Raw genomic sequence first — 18,874 nt, 5'->3', positions numbered from 1 at the left:
TCTCATCATCAGCATCCAGAAATTTTAAGTTATTGAATTTTGAATATGATAGTGTTTCCATATGTTTACTATTGGAGTTGAATTAGTACCGCGAGTCCTATACGAGATGGAGCTGTCATTGAATAACGCAAGAAAATAACTTGGAACAATTATATGTAATGCATATCGTTGGCGCGTACTGCGTCACATAGATTAAGGTTTATTAATTTTACCTTGACTAATAGTATCTGATAGGTACATCTCGTTGTAGATCGTTCGTATGGAGAGACCAATATTTCATTATGTGCACGGTTACTTAACCCTATGGTCTTGCACGCGTTTTATTTAGTACCTATAGGATGTATATGCTATATGCAGGCATACTGATCACGAGATCCAGTCAGGTAGGGTATACTTTACAGAGACCCTACTACAGTCATATGATTGAACAATAGTTTACTTTTTAATATTAAGTTCAATTTTTAATTGAATCCAGACTTCAAACGTCTGGCACGGATGTACTATTTCAGCTTTATTTCTTGATCTATGGAATTCCGGTAAATTTTTACCGTGTTTATGATATGAAAAATAGTTACGATTCTTTATGTGATAAAGGCAGTGTGTATTTAAATGACTTTTAATTGTGTATTGATTTTATATCAATGATTGATAGATGTAAATATCTGATTGTTATTAGTATTGGCGTTTATTCAATATATTATGCTAACCAGTTTGATTTGTAGCTGGTAGTATAGCAGCTAAGCTATTAAAAACAATTAGAATAGCAGTATAGCCTCATTGTTGACAACATTGTTGGAAACAAAGCAACATAGTTGGCTACATAGTAACATGGTTGGAAATTGTAACATATTTAGCAATAGAGCAAAAGGACTGCATTTTTGGAATCGGTGTAACATTATTAGCAATAAGGCAACATGGTTGGCTAAAGAGTAACATAGTCGGCAACATAATAACATATACAGCAGCAAAGCAAAGTAGCTAGCAGAAACAACACAGTGGCGTGACCCGAAAGAGAATGAAAGGGTTAATCAAAGGATGTGAGTATTGAATCATATATTTAGAATCTTGATCTGGGAATTTTGGATGTTGTCACTGCATATGGTTACTAGGAACCATGTGCAACTTTTATTAATAGCATATTCAAAGTATGGTGAACACATAATTCATTTGATGTGTATGACAAAGTCAATATTATATAATTTAGTGAACTTTTGCATGTTTTCTTGGGCGGGTTTAGTTTCGTCTTTGATATTAATGTTATGGTTTCTAAGGCACTGCAATATTTGTGTATTCATGTATGTTTGTTGTTGTTTTTCATTATTGCAAAATTTGTGTTATCCATTTCATCGTTGCATTATTTTGTATGGTGAAGTTTGTAAAGACTCATATTTGATTATCATCAATCGTTTTCATTCGCATACATTATGTTCGGTCTTTTAAATTAATCCAAATACACTCGGTTTCTATCTTATTACAGATGGTTACAAAAGGAAGCCCTGTGTCAAATCTACCTACCAACGTCGTACACCAGACAGATGTCTTGTATTTACCTGCGGATAAGGTGGGAAGAAAAACGTACAATTACACTTTAACCATTGCAGATGTCGCTAGTGGCTATAAACATAACGATTGACCTAGCTAGCAAGGAATCGATATAAAACTGCTGAACGAGGGGTACACTCTGATGACAATACCTTGCGTATGATGATCAGGGTCGAACGATTATGAAGGAGGTATCTCAGCTGATGATAGACATGGTGTGAGTGTTCGGTGGGACGAGGCGGGTCCTCATCGGGCGAAGTGTAAAGTCAAACATATCATCCGCATTAAGGCCGAAAGGTTTTTGTAATACCAGTACTGCCATTAGATGACTGCTCCGGTGGCCTAGTGGTTAGAGCGTCCGCCTCGGATGCGGGAGGTCGTGGGTTCGATCCCCGGCCGAGTCATACCAAAGACTTACAAAAACGGTACTAACAGCTCCTCGCTTGGCGCTCAGCATTAAGAGGTTAGTGTTAGGACTGGTTGGCAGGATAATGTGACTGGGTGGGACATCATGCTATATGTCTGCGGCATGATGCCCCAGTGCTAGAAATCACTATAAACTGCCACATTGCAGACATCGTAGCGATATGACTGAAAAATTGTTAAAGCTACGTTAAAAATCCAAATCACAACACAACACAGCCATAAGATGTTACGTTGCTTGAGTTGAGTGACGTTGCCTGGTTTCGAATGTGATGAACAGTTAACTTGCCGTTGTGAAGGCCCTCAGACCGAGATATTGCTATCAACAGGTAGTGTGCCCGGAGAAGGGATTAGAAATCCATTCATAGTTCAACCTCAGCTTGGCATGGATAAGAACCATGAGGGTTCGTTCGTGGTTCCCTTGGCACAGATTTGATTTATGTATGTTCTTGGAATGTTGGAATGCGGAGTGCGTCGTGCCGCCTATCCGGTATGGTAGTGGGGAACGTATGTTATTTTCAAACGATGTGACATTCCTGGCCAAACAATCATTTACCGCCTTGATACGTCACTAGACGGTTAAAAGAGTTAGCAATCGGCGGGGTTTCAGAGAGTGGGTTGAGGTGGGTGGGAGTTATCCAAGGACTACTGTTCTTGTCAGAGGTGGTAGCGATTTTGGAGTCTCAATAAGCTGCTAGAGATATTGAAACGGGAGGTCGCTCGCGTCTGAATATATGGCATGCCTTCCGATTGGGTGCACTTGTCCGAAGAGCAGACAGCTGAAATGCGGCTTGCAAGTTATCTGGGTGGAGTCTTCGATATATTTGCTTTGCCAATGAATTTTGTTTTTATTTGCTGCTGATAATCGGTAGAAAATATATTATCAATAATTAACGATACCCTCTATTAAGATTGTGATGTCGATGCCTAGTGATATGCTATTTATTTTTAGTGACGATTAATCATACTGTCACCCGATTAACATACGACTATTAGCTTATCCAAAACTAGGCGAAGATGATGCTGCACTTGCTGTTGTTGATGTAATTGATAACTGTCTCTCAAAACCTTTTCTTGCAATAATCCCATGGTACAAGCAACTGTAAGGGTTATTTTCTCAAATTTTCGCAAGCGGGTATACGGATAGGGCAATAAATTGTAATTTTAGGTGTAGTGATCAAATGTGAAAATAGCCCTCTTAATCCGAGGAATACAAATGGCCAGGGGACATGCAGGTCTTAACATTTGCATGTCCCCTGGCTGTCAATTTAAAACGTTAGGAATGCTAACTAGACTGTGACCCACGCCACAAAAATGCAGTTTGTCCTCTTGTCTCCCTGGCCGGTTCAGGTCTATGCGGATTTGCTTCGGAAGGTTGTCCGTGAAATGGAAGTGGCCGTTAACGAGAACATACTTATTTTCTTGACTAAAACCATAGTCACGAAAAAGTAGGAAAACGTGCTACTTTGAATCAACACATTCTTCATTATAAAAAAACTGGATGAATAGAATTATTAAGTTTAGTGAACGTGAAAACGAATGAAACGGGCATACGAAGCATTCACTAAGCTGGCCATCAATGTTTTAAATTCTTATATGTATGTCCTTCCACGTGTCGCTCTCAAAAATCTCATGGCTCTATGTCACGTTATTACAATGTTTCGATCCATTAAGATTTTATAATATAAGCTCTAAAAGCTGACAGATTTGTTTGAAGGGTCAGTCTTTTTTTCCCAATAATTTTACATTTACTCCAAGAAGTTAAAATAAAAATGATGATTTTATACTTTTTGTTGTTGTTTTTAACTGAAGAAATCAAATAATCTCAATACTTCTAACAATTGTGTACTCATTTTCAGGAAGAAATTTAAAAACAATGGATTACATTACTATTTTAACCGTCAGACTTGTGCCATTGATCATTTTGGAACTGGTGACAAGTTTATATATATTTTCCCGGTCATTGTAGTGGATACATTTTTAAATATATCCCTAAATAATCAATAATCAGATATGTGGACATATTGATAGTTCATTGGTGCAAGCAGATGTACAAACTAATCACGCAATATGGAAAAGGACAAGCAGGATATCGTTTATATAAATATGACAAAGTATACATTAGTATATAATTAATGCTTATATCATTCTGACAGAGATGGAAAGGAAGATCTATGAAGAGTTAGAGAGGGAGATAGGGATAAATGCCTGCGTCAGCCTTAAATTTGATAGGTTCCTTTGCATTTTTAAAGGAAGGATGTGAAAATAAATAGCGCGAGCAATTTTACACAGACATGATATCAAATTTATATCACTGTTAGTTTGGAATTATCGGTATTATTTTCATGGCTCGTAGTTACGCGGGAACAAAATTTGCTTTAACAACACCGGCCGTAAAACTGTCGCCTTTAACTACAATTATAAAACATGATTCTCGAATTGTACAAAAGTAAAGACCAATTACATCGTTCTTTAATTTTGGCACATTTCCCCGTCATTCAAACAATAAGAAGTCAAGAATGTATCATAACGTTTGAGTTTGTTGTTTTTTATGGACGTAAAATGTTTCTAACCCTTACGAAGAACACGAGACAATTATGGCTCATTTGTTTTACGTTCTCCTTGTCTCGAATATATTTCAATCAACGGCTAAATTAAGTGGTAAGTGCGTATTGGGAAGAGGACACTGGATATTTGGAGGGAAGGGTGTCAATTGGGGATGGGGTGGGAACGACCCTTCAAATTTATTTACTTTTTTTACCGCTGCAAGCAGCACAAGGTAGCAATTTGGAGTAAACCCAATAGTTTACAACACACCTGTCAACACTGAATACTTACAGTAACAATTCATAAACACATATCTCCTTTTGTAACAATTCATAAACACATATCTCCTTTTGTAACAATTCATAAACACATATCTCCTTTTGTACTTCAGGTTCTTATTTTATTTTGCTATTTTTTAAAAGTCAGTTTGTCGGCTAATGTGGGTATGTGAGCTTTCAACATTCGCTGTATGAAATACTGATTGTTCAAGTTGCTTGTATCATGCATCAGTGAGTTCAAAAGAGATTATATATAGTTTGTTTCAGTGTAAATCACACATTGCTATACATCTCCGGGACAGTGAGTGCCTCATTGTGCTGGTATACCCAAGCAAAACGGAATAAAGGGATATTTACCGTGCCAAATTACATGAGTGTGATCCTAAATTGATAGGTAAGGATCTTCAATATTTTTTTTAAAAAAATATGTTTTACTTAAATTATATGTAACTGAACAAAAAACATTTTTAGCAAGTCGTCTGTTCTGGTAGTACCTGTTTGAAAGTGGATCAATTAATGCTAAAGTTTGTGGCCTTCTTAAGTTATTATACGGTGTATTTAGTCATTAGACGGTGCATTTTGGCCATATGACTTAAGCACATCAGAAACTATGCAGTACAATTAATTTTTACTGATATGAATACCGAGATTACATTGTTGTGATACGAATCGGTATAAATAGTTAATCAAATGCACCTAGAACGAACAATTCATTTTCTTGAATATTTAAAAACTTCACCAAAATTTAAAAGCCCAAAGATCCATATGTTGAATTTTATTAACCAACTAGACCCAGGGTGAGCAATAATTCCAACGGTGTGGGAACACTCCTCGAAATTTTATAAGTCGTCAAGGGCTAAACTTTTCTACAATATTAATTAAACTACTTGACATCCCCGGCCGAGTCATGCCAGAGACTTAAAAAATTAGTCCTAAAGCTGCCTCGCTTGGCGCTCAGCATTAAGAGGTTAGTGTTAGGACTGGTCGGCCTTGTGTCAGGATAATGTGACTGAGTGTGACATCATGCTACATGTCTGCAGCATGATGCCCCAGTACTAGACATCACTATACATTGTCACACTGCAGATTTCGTAGCTATATGAGTAAAAACAATTAAAGCAACGTTAAAAATCCAGATCACACACTTCATAGTCTATCGTATTGTATGAACGCCCCATTATATTCTCTCCGCAACAAAAATTGTCAATAACTTTAATAACAAACTGCTGTATACACGTTTATCCAAAGCTTATCTTTGGAGGCAATTCATATTGTTAAACGTTTTGCATGTCATGTAAACATTTTAGACGGGCCTAATCCGGCGCGTTGGCCGTATTTTTTCCAGCCCATTCATTATACATGTAGTTGTCAACTTGAAGCACTCATCCGTTACACCAGGGACAAATATAGTTTGAGTAGTTGAACGCTATAGTGTAAAGACGAATGCTATATTGCCCTCATGTACATTTTACATGGACCGTGTCGCAAATGTTTTGAGATGATTTGAACGTCGTCATTTTCTTGTGATGCTTTTCAAACTAAAACAAAGTAATTATTCTCGATGCGGCAGTTGATTAAATATGTGTACTTACTTATAATACAACACTATATCATGGTGTCATATCAGTTAAAATTAAGTAAAATGTGGACTTCCTGCTGTGCTCACTGGAAGTTATACGACCACAATACACTGCTGATATAACAAGAAGAGTACATAATACTTTATACACATGTGACAAGAGAGATTACTGGGATAATGCAAATTATCTACCCTTTGTATCTTGTCCTGTCCCATATTCAGCACAATCCAAGAGATGTATTGACCTTTGCAAACTACCAGGCGAATCCCCGTGCGCACCTGATGACATTCGATGTTCAAAGTCAGTCGTTTAATTGGCTGTAGTGCTGACCAGTCCACAAGGCCATTTGGTTCGAACCCCGGCCGAGTCACACCAAAGACTTACAAAAATGATACTAACAGCTGTCTAGCTGGGCGCTCAGCATTAAGAGGTTAGTGTTAGGACTGATCGGCCTGGTGTCAGGATAATGTAACTGGGTGGGACATCATGCTACATGTCTGCAGCATCATGGCCCAGTGCTAGACATCTCTATAAACTGCCACACTGCAGACATCGTATCGATATGACTGTTATTTTTTATAAAGCTACGTTAGAAATCCAAATCACACACTCACACTCACACACACACACACACACACACAACCATTTACAGTTAGGTAAAATACGGCTGTGTATCTGACCGTCTATGTCCAAGGGTCCACAAGCCATTTCTACCCAGCATCTTGAACAAGTTCGAAAAAGTGAATCATCATTCAGAACCCAAATTTCGACGTTTCTATTATTTTTACTTGCGAAAGTGTGTTTCTGATAGAATGTGACTACAAAATATATGAACAGTATTATACTCCGGATGTTAATAAGTTTTCAAAAGCAAATTCACTTAGTGTTTCAATTTTACTTTGGATTTTGATTTTAACCAGTCTAAAGTCCATTATTGTAGCATTAGTAACTTCATCAATATACATAATCCGGGACTAATTAACAGAAATTCCATGACAAAATATTTTTGACACCTAAATATGCTATGTTAATTTGCACAGAGGCCACAAAATTCCAAACACTAATTATAAATCCTTGTAAACCCCATCCTGACCCGACTCCTATGGTAAGTTTGCACAGGGTTCCTTAGTGACGTCGTCATGAAAAACGTTCCATCAGATAATGCAGCCTCCTAAACGTAACGTCACTTTTAATAGACGAGATACAGTTCCAGGCACACATCATAAATTCACGTAACCCCCATAGTGACCCAACCCTCTATTAAATTTACTTTGGACTCCATGGTGACATTCGTCATGGAAAAAATTATATTGGTTACCAAACCCTCCTAAATGTAATGTTAATTTCCAATGATGCCATACAGATCAAGGTGATTTTGGTAGCTTAATGTTAAAGTCATACAACCTCAAATACCGACCTAACACCCATGTTAAGTTTACATGAGTTCTGTATTGACGTCCATCGTGGTAATATTTATATATGAATATACACTCTCTAAAAGATAGTCACCTTCCAAAATCGCCATGCAGATCCAAACGGAAATATTTAAATCAGGTAGCCTTACTACTGACCCAATCCATCTATTAAATTTATACCGGCATCCGTGATATTTAATTCCCATAGGTGTCATAAAGGGTTCCAGAGAGTAATGTTAAATTTCCATAGGACTCTATAGGTGTCCCTAAAGACACGTAGCCAGATCATTTATACAGACACGAAAAACAACTCCAGGACAAGAAATGATCGTTGCTGACACCAGTAGTTACAGGGACTTCGTTGACTTTGTCACTTACCTACCCAGCATTCTAGGGCCTACTATTTAAAACGGATTGAATCTAATTAGGAGTGTTCTTTCTAATTCCATAATGGCGGGCATATGGATCAAGGGGTACTTACTTTTTAATTTGCACAATATGGCCAGTGTTATGCTTACGTGCCGTTAAACTACACACACAGCCATATATATGCATATATGTGTGTGTGTGTATATATATATATATATATATATATATATATATATATATATATATATATATATATATATTGTTTTCATGGCTTACGTTCTCGAATGATTGCTTCATGCCAAGTATATCAGTCCGTTTGCTTATATGTTTAAGTTGTCTTTGCAAAGTTGCTAACCAATATGGCTAGTCCTGTTTCGCAATTCAGGCATTGATTATTAACCTACGTTTTACGTTTGGAAAGATTTCTCGGTGGTATCATTTTATCCTTTTTCATGGCAATTTGTCTCTATCTAATGTTGGTACAGTTTGTCTCTTCTTTTCTTTATCAGGCGCCTTATCTCGCTCGTAATCCATGATTTAAAGTAGGAAACCTTCTCCTTCGCAATTTACTTATTTTACACTGATCTATATCAGATTATAAATTATTTCGAAGTAATTTCAAATCTTTGCATGCTGAGAAATAATATTTTGATAGCATAAATGTGTGTTTCAGATATTGGTTTCACTCCGCTTTATCTGTACATAAGAATTTTGTGGGCGAGTTGATGTAATGTGAAAAAAAGGTATGATCACTAATGCCACATACCACTGATCTTGCGCTAAATTATAGATCACTCCGCCTACCGAATACCATGACATGTTTCAATTTAAGTGATATGTTTGTTACAATGATTTGTGTTGTTTTTATAAATATACAATTGCCAATTTGCATAAATTATAGTGCAGTAGATAATATTTATATAGCTATTTCAAGCGCGTATTGTAATAGTTTACGTGATATATTTCAGTAAATCATGAACGTCAACGCTGCTTGAGAACATTTTGCTGAATAAAAAAATTCACACCAAAAGCTAGTAAGGTAGGTAGTATACAAGCTTATCTTTATTAATTTTACTGAATTTTGTTTATCTTGTCCTAGAGGTAAATACATTAAAATATATAACATCATAGTTACTTAATTTAATTATGCCGTTGTAAATAATAATTTTAAAGTTTTGTTCTGTTCGTGAGATGGACTTTTTAATAATGATGCATGTAAATGTATGCTTAATATACTGGAAGAAGAATTTCTGAAACAATTGCATTTGTATTTCGTAATCGTAAATTAAACTTTTCTTCCTCCATCCCTCTTTCAGCTCAGTGACTGAAAGTAAAGATTCACTCGAGTTTCTAAAAGTTCGGGACGATGGAGCATTATTTTTGTGACACGCCAACGTTAAATAGTTTATTTTCAATTTATGAAATAATGCAATCTGAGGCCCAGTGTACCTTAAAGAAGACAAAATACACACAACAAAACCTGAATTAGGGAGTTCTTGGCCCATGCCATAGACACGTTCATTTGTCCATAATTTTTAAACTTCTACGTTCTTACTTGTTTCTTCAAATTATAGACGGGACTTGGTTTTCTACGTTCGTTTCTTGCACACATAAACATACATGGTGTGTTCTTGTTCAGATAATCGTGCGCACAACCACCAGTCTTTATTCTTCGAAATTTCGTCAAGGTTGCGGTAAAGAAATAACTCAAACTCTTCCATTTAGACTCTCTTGATATTACAAATCCACCATTGATTCCTTTTCACAATTATCGATTGAAAAATCAACGAGTCCATGAAATGTTTTTAAATATTTACGATGACCGATTTACTATCGCGACAAATCAGCTTGTCTGAGGAAAAGGACGGAGGTAAATGTTGCAGTGGGTGTGACTAAATTATGCTTGCTGATTGGCTAATCAAACAGCGCGATTAACAAGTGGCGATAGGTCAATTAATATTTTCTCAACTAGAGTTTCATTAGTTACAAAGGACAAATCTCTAAACATCAAGGTGGTTTCGTTGCAAATCAAATAAAACATAACCGGTGATGAATTGCCCCCCCCCCCAAAAAAAAGAAAAAAAAAATCATAGACTGATATTAATTAAAATCCTACCTGATATTTTATGCCATATTATGTCAATCTATGTAAGATTTAGTAATTGAAATAACCGACTGAGAGAAATGAAATACATATTTGGTATAATGAAATAACCTATCTGGTAAATTGAAATAAACGAACAAAATATGTGTGCCTTTTTTTATTTACTCACCATTTCCATCGATATGTAAGCATTTTTTAACTCGAGGCTTGACTCCAAGTCTCACCGGTATAAATCTTAAGTTTAGTCTTAAGACATTTGATTGGTCAATTTAAATATGACTTATATTGCAGAAAATCATACTGTATTCTGGATTTAATGTCAAATATGGACTTACTTTTTGTAAGCAAAATTCGGGATATATCACCCTGTTTTCGTCCATATTATGATACTATATATTACCCTAGTCTCCACTTTATCCCAACCGGGGCACCGACAGGCCGAGCGGTCCTAAGCGTTCACCGTTACGGATCACTGCCATCTCACCTCTGTCTGCGTTGGATCGAGTATCAATCTCGGCTAACTTGAGTAAGTCGGTGGTTCTTCCCGGGGATTTCCAGGATATTTCCTCCTCTGGTAATACCGGCCGCCACGTATTGCCTATTTTGTGCTGAAAATGGTGCTAAACCTTACAACCATAGCAACACCAACAACAACTTTATCCCAACCGATTTTACAGTTTGTTCGGAAGTGTGATTTTCTTTCCTTTCGTTACTGAAGATGAATGTATTCCTGACCTGGAAGATAATCAGTCAAAATATTTTGCTTTGCTTTTTCCAGTTTTTCGTGTCTGTAGCGATTGCATCATGTTAGAAAGATTTCATTATATTCAATATCTAGTGAAAGCTATTATCTACCAGTCGAAATATCACGTGCTTTTTTCAGGATTCCACAAAGCCAAGAATTTGGCCATTGTGTTTCTCTGTACATCGTTCGAGCTAAATTTTGTAAATAGCTTGCATTTGATAGGAATTGATATCTTGGCAGAATCATTATCTGAACATGAAGTGTTTGAATCATCAAGTATGCTAAGCTAGCAGGCTGAGGACAAAAAAAAAAAAACAAACATTACAAAGCATCAAATAGTCACTGTGTAATGTTCGACATACTACATTCAGTACATGCCCAACAGGTAAATTTCATATTTTGACTGAACGTTCTACAAAGACGAAATGAGAGTTTGACATTTGATGTGAAACCGAACTTTGCATGCATCACAATGCATACTCTTGAGTCTGTGTCTCACGGTTTTTCCATGAGTTCAACATGGATATTTACATTTTTCTGTAACCTTGACATCAAGCTTATGCACATCAGGTGTTTGAGTCGCAACGTATGTATGTATGTATGTATGTATGTATGTATAACAGACGTAATTCATTAAAAATAGGGAGCAGACACAGACACAAGCTATAGTTGGGCAACGACTGGAAAGATTTAAATGTTGACGAGAAAAATGTGTTTTAAAAATAACAAAATTTTTCTTAATTTGGTCCTTTTCATAAACACGTTTTCTTTATTTACTTATTGTTACTGATCCAATAATACGATCATTCATACTCACAAAGAGAGAGAGAGAGAGAGAGAGAGAGAGAGATCAACACATGTATCTCGACAACACTTTTGGGGGCCTTGAAAGTTAATGCACATTAGTAAACTTTGCGATTTATGTCAGTTGTCTACAAAATAGTTATGAAATGTTCCAATGAAGCCTTAAAAATAAAATTCCAATAATTCCGATAAATATACCTGAAACGGCAGATGAAACCACTACGTTCTAAAGCAACCAAAGTGGCCGTTTTAAGTTACTTTTATTTTATGGTTTATGAAAAATTATAGCAGACATATATTTGTTGTTATGTTCCCTAGTCCAGGGATGGAAAATTCATATGTTAAGTAGCGCTAACATTTAACAAGCAATTGTATTTATTTTGGTTTAATTTATCCAGATCACTTATTTGACTTTCTTACACGCAATTTTGTTATTGTCACACGCGACGGTTTCCGAATATAATTAACGTTGCGTGTTTCAACTTCCTTTTAGACATGGCTACGTCATTCCATAATGTAATTTTAGCTGTCTCTTCTTTATAAAGGTATTGTTAGTTAATAATGAAGGTTTGTAAAATCCCATCGGCAGTCATTTACATAGTGTCAGTTTTCATATCTTGATCAAAAGATCCAATGACCGTATAAGAGTGGACAGGAATCACGATTTTTTCTTCTTTTTCTTCTAATAGAGAGCCTTTTCTATTTATGCAACATGATACATTGCTATTTTACACATTTTACACAAGACGCTCAGCATTAAGAGGTTAGTGTTAGGACTGGTCGGCTTGGTATCAGGATAATGTGACTGGGTGGGACATGATGATACATGTCTGCTGCATGATGCCCCAGTGCTAGACATCTCTATAAACTGTTACACTGCAGACATCATAGCAATATGACAAAACAATTGTTAAAGCTACGTTAAAAGTCCAAATCACACACACACACACACACACACACACACACACATATATATATATATATAAATAAATAAATATATATATATATATATATATATATATATATATATATATATATATATATATATATATATATATATATATATATGTATTACGCGCAGCGATCATTGGGTTATATGTTGTAGTTTTATCATTATAGATAATACATGTGTCATTATACATTATATTATTTTGAGTCTCTGTGTTGCGACCTTCATCATAAAGTACATTATAGTAGTTTGTTATTAAATATATTTTGTGGAATGTTCATTATGCATCCATTTTGTTGTTGTTGAATTTTAACATTTTGTTTGCAACATGTTACCACTAGTATCATCCATTAACCTGGTACATATATATCCGAAGAGTCAATATATACTTCACCGGTCACTCGATGGTTGTATCAGAGAAGGAAACAAAATTAATCGACGTCATTTGTTAAAAGTATGGTAAATTGTCTTACATTCATCTCCATGTGAACTGGTTTGTAAGTAATCTCAGCTGCGATCCGACGGATCTGTTGTCCATTGGATTTATATATAATTCAAAATGGACATTCGGCTGTCACCCATAATCCTGAACAACAATGCTATGCTATGATTTTAGCTTTACCAGTCAAAATGGATTTTTTTATATAAAAAAAATATATTGAAATAGAGATTCATTCATTAGAAAATAAAGAAAACATCTTCAAAGTAAGACATTTAGAATGCATTTTTGAAGCAGGTTAGCTAGTAGGATTTGTTATAAAATACTACTGAAATGTTTACGATTTTGTCATTTCTGGTGAAGTTTCATAATCTACCCTACTACAACCTAACCCAAAAATGGATTATTTATGTTGCAGTTAATTAAATATTTTTAACTGCTGCTAATTACTTTATTGTAGCCTCTGTGCTTCTACTTACAGTAAAACATCCTATGTGTTCGTAATTATAATACTAAATCATATGTGCTTGTAATTACAGTATTGTATCCTTTGTGATGTATTCGTAATTATAATACTAAATCCTATGTGCTTGTAATTACAGTATTGTATCCTTTGTGATGTGTTCGTAATTATAATACTAAATCATATGTGCTTGTAATTACAGTATTGTATCCTTTGTGATGTGTTCGTAATTATAATACTAAATCCTATGTGCTTGTAATTACAGTATTGTATCCTTTGTGATGTTTTCGTAATTGTAATACTAAATCCTATGTGCTTGTAATTACAGTACTGTATCCTTTGTGATGTGTTCGTAATTATAATACTAAATCATATGTGCTTGTAATTACAGTATTGTATCTTTTGTGATGTGTTCGTAATTATAATACTAAATCCTATGTGCTTGTAATTACAGTACTGTATCCTTTGTGCCCGTAATTAGAGAACTATATCATATATTCTTGTAATTAAAATAATACATCTTTTGTGTATGTATTTGCAGTACCGTATCCTTTGTGCTTGTAATTACAAGTCCGCATCTAATGTACTTGTAATTAAATTACTGTATCATATGCGCTCGTAATTACAGTAATGCGTCATAAATGCTTGTAATTAAAGTACTTTGTCCTATATGCTCGTAATTACAGCGCTGTATCATATGTGCTCGTAATTACAGTACTGTATCCAATGTGCATGAAGTTTCAGTACTGTATCCAATGTTCTTGTAACTACAGTAGCGTATCCTCTGTGCCTGCAATTACAATAATGTGCCCGATGTGTTTGTAATTACAGTACTTTATCATATGTACTCGTATCAGTTGTACAATATACAATGTAAGTTTGTGCTTTACACAGTTTGTGTCATATGGCAAAACGCAATTGTGAAAAATGGAGGTTATTTAATTTTAAAGAAGTGCGTCATCAATTAAAAATATATAATAATTTGATTCATGTGGTTAGTTTCAACTAACCATTGGACAACCTTCTCAAATCAAGTTAGACATGTGCCTGTGTAGATAGTTCGGACTTATATATTCGAAATAGGGCAAGCCAACACGGTGGTCCAGGTTTTGACCCATTGATGTCATACTCAATTACACTGTATTCATCCTTAGTAGGGACCCCGGTTGGCCGAGTGGTCTAAAGCGCTCGCCTTTACCGATCACTACCATCTCACCTCTGCTCGCGTTGGCTATATTTTTGGGCTTGGCCAATGTAGGTATGTGGGTTGCTTACCAATATCTTCCAGTGGATCGTGTGTGCATCCCGGAAATTGCCAAGGCTATTCCATCACCATTTATACTGGCCACCATGTAAAGCCTCTCATGCGCTGAACAAATGGCGTTACCCCAACAACAATAACAACAACTACACTCATTCTTTATGTTAATTATTGCTTACGTCCGCCACCTATAAGGTACGAGCACATCATATAACTGTATGACTACACATACTTACATAACTATCATGTAAAGTCATCCAATTGATTCGGCCTAGTTCTGTTGAAATACAGCAGGTTATGGGGTTGGATGGGGTGGGGGCGACCATTCGAAATTCATCGTAGTTGATCTCATCTTCGACGGCATCATCTTCGACAGATACATTACAATTCTCTCTCTCTCTCTCTCTCTCTCTCTCTCTCTCTCTCTCTCTCTCATATATTGCGAAGCTCCCACCCCCACCCCACTTAGGCCCAATGATATAAGACGATCATATTGCGTGATTTCGTCAGAAAGCATGCCATTAACTTCATTTGGATCAGTGGTTCTTCCCCGGGTTTTCCCAGAGTTAATCTACACAAAATATTCTGGCTGCCATGCATAACCAATCAGGTCCCACAAAACGCCGTCTCTCTTAATACATTCAAACACAGTCAAATCCTTAGATTTCCCATGATTAAGCTAGAATGTAGTTCATTGGCAATTATGTATATGGTTTCAAAATAACATAATTATATATTTTATGCACGTATACTTGGTGTCTATTACATGTACAAGTAAATGTATGACTGAAACGTCGGTGACCTATAAACGATTAAACGGCTTCGAGCCAAGTGCTAAAACGAGTATAGTATTTAAAATAGTTAAGGGCACCGGTAAAGGCGAAGAAACACATACTGAAAGGCTGAATAACGTGCTAGTTTCATATGCTTGACTAGATTGAATATATTGATTTTCCGTTCATTCACATCCTCGAGAGTTAATTGCTTCACTCTGCTATATGCCCCTCCTTTACAGTTCTACCCAGCCAAAACCGTTAAATAACACATTATCTCATTATCATATGAACGACAGTGGTGATCGTTGCCATTTTTTTTTCAGTGCATGATTAATCGTACACTGTTACATCGCAAGGATTAACCTTATGTGATAACAAACCTGACAAAATTCCACAAACTATACTAACATCCAAATATAGATAACATGGATTTTAAAGTGTTGGTATAAAGCATTTTGATATACTAATAATTTTGGTGTATCAAATTGTGATCGCCCATTGCGCATTATTACGCATATATAAACATTGTTTCAGCATTGCCTTCATACTCGTTAGATTAGTCATTTTGTTTCGACTGATCAATCATTACCGACGAATTAAAACTTTAAAAATCAAACGCATTTTCAAATGTTCTATTATATATATATATATATATATATATATATATATATATATATATATATATATATATATATATATATATATATATATATATATATATATATATATAGTTTAGTAATTATATTAATTTATTTATTCGTTTGCTATTGGAAATAATTCAGAGGACTTCATAAGTAACGAATCCACTATTTTTCTGATTCTATGGATTTCATCGCATTTCTATACTTTGTCTTAAAATCTTCAGAAAATGGAGGAATAAAAGAATATCATCATCATCTCTGTTGGTTGATCAGGCAGCATATTAATCGACCAACAAAGATATACAGGGATAGACATTAAAAATGTATCAAGTCAACTCTCTTCCCATTGATTGGTTTGGCATCATACCAACGTTACCGTCTCTGTCTGTCCGTCTGCCGAGCCCCCCTCTCCCCAGCCCCATCGGGGATAGTTACGGGTGAACATGGCAGATTTACGCCTGTGTCATTGGGTGATGGATGTCTCTGAGCTTATGTGTAATGGTAAAATTTTCAGACAAACATACAAATGGAAAGGAGAAAGAGAGAGAAAGACGGAAGATAAAATAATAGGATGGTCGGTAACAATGTTAATTAAATCATAATAATACTTTCGATCAACTGTAAATGAATTTAAGTGTCTAAATTACCTTTTGTTGCTTCTATATTACGCTTATTCTATATTCCCCACTCCTTTCAATAAACTGGTCGGTTACTGAAAGGCTGCACGTCCGGTGTACAATAAGCAAATCATAGTGTTTTTTGTGCTCTACCGTCTTAAACCATCTTTCATCCTTTAAATCAAAAGTGTCTTATATTTGTTTATTCAATATCAACGCAAATAGTAGTTAATATAAAGAAACTTAGCAAGTTATCAATTTGCAAAGAGGGCTTTCTATAACCGCAAAGAGTGCATAACTACATCTTTGTGCGGATATAATTGGGCAGGGTTGTGTCGAGTGCACTCATTCCAGCAATGGGCAGTTACCTGTAGTCACTTTTAAATCCGTCGGAAATGTAAGTTTGTGTATTTATATGTGACATAAATGAAATATATTAATCGTACATTATTGATATGCAACCAGTTGTATACATTTTTCAATAATTAGAAACTCCGCAAGCTTCAAGTACATGCAAAGGAAGACCTTATACATCACGTGGTATCTCATTGATGCATAGTACCTCAAGAAGTATTGTTTTGACTGAGCTCCAAGTAATCGTATATTTAGTTAAGGTAATACGTCTGCAAAAAATTATAAATCCTTAAAATTTGGAAGATTTGTCACATTCAAATAAGGGAAAATAGGAGTTGGAACAAAAAGGGGACATCAATTGAACTCCAGTAGCATTGCAATTTTGGGATACTGTATGTCAGTTTGTCATATTACCTATCAAGGTTATAAACAAAATTAACGCCTACAATTATTCTGGAATCCTTATTTGTGGAATATTTACCCCACATGATTTCAGTCCCGTATAGATGTGATTGATTTTACGTTCTATGTTTTTGCGTATATTGATTTGTTTTTCTTTGGTTTTATTTGTACTTTTAACATGTTGGGTTTATTATGCCTAGGAAGCGGGAAATAAGTGCCTTGTCAAAAGACAAGTTGAGGCAGTCGAACTTGGTCGTCTTGATCGGGTATCAAATCCACGAGACTTGGAGTTCTTTTTGTCATCCTTTCTTACTGATTTTGCAAAACAAAGTCGTTACGTGCGTTTGAGCCACTAGGAGAGGTATTAATTGCATTCCGTTATCATGACAATTTTGTGCAGCCCACGCAAAATGATGGCCCCGCCAACGCTACTTACATCACAGTATTTATGTAAACTATATGAAGTGCTGGTTCGTTTCGACACATTAAAACGTACTATGTTTGACCATGTACTTCAAATGATCCCACTGGATGTATGTATGTATGTATGTATGTATGTATATATATATATATATATATATATATATATATATATATATATATATATATAGAGAGAGAGAGAGAGAGAGAGAGAGAGAGAGAGAGAGAGAGATTGCGTAATACATGCTAGATTTACTTACCTCCGAAATTGAACAGCTTGACAATGTGCAAGCGGTGCACTTTTAAAATGTATGAATTGACACAAAAGCGCTCCGATGAGCATGAGACAATTTAAGGTTTGCAAACACATATGTTAAGACACGTTTATAAAAGTTATATTTAGTTCAAAAGTGCAATCTATACATATATTAGACTACCCAGAGCAAGCAATCGCAACAACACAATGTATCGGTCAAGCCTTTAAAAAAGCTCTTCCTCTCCGCTGATCGGCGGATGAATACTATCCAAAATTATGTTGTAAATAGCCAGATAGCAGTGATGTGTACTTAGGCGATGAATCTGAATGAACTAAAGCATAACATCGTGTGTGATTATAGAATAAGAACTATAATGTTAATAAGATCAATGGCGGAATGATATAAGATTTGTCAATATTTTTTTATATTTGGGGTTTAACGCCATTTCTCAGTACAAAATAGGCTATACAGTGCTGCTAGTATAACTG

General features: G+C 35.5%; 1 protein-coding gene across 2 annotated transcripts in view; it reads left to right on the top strand.

Annotated features, from left to right (window-relative positions):
- Window positions 1–5,083: 5,083 nt before the first annotated feature.
- LOC149791465 (uncharacterized) overlaps window positions 5,084–18,874 on the top strand; it is a 33,361-nt gene continuing 19,570 nt past the window's right edge. The window contains exons 1-2 of one of the 2 annotated variants that reach the window (XM_089970007.1): window positions 5,084–5,184; window positions 9,123–9,193. The gene's annotated coding sequence lies outside the window, so the exon portion shown is untranslated. The remainder of the gene's footprint in view (window positions 5,185–9,122; window positions 9,194–18,874) is intronic. The other variant, XM_089970008.1, reaches the window with a different exon arrangement.

This window comes from Sinohyriopsis cumingii, chromosome 9 (genome assembly GCF_028554795.1).
Source record: "Sinohyriopsis cumingii isolate HCF-2022 chromosome 9, ASM2855479v2, whole genome shotgun sequence".
Taxonomy (NCBI): Eukaryota; Metazoa; Mollusca; class Bivalvia; order Unionida; family Unionidae; genus Sinohyriopsis; species Sinohyriopsis cumingii.
This window is presented reverse-complemented; position numbering and strand designations above follow the sequence as displayed.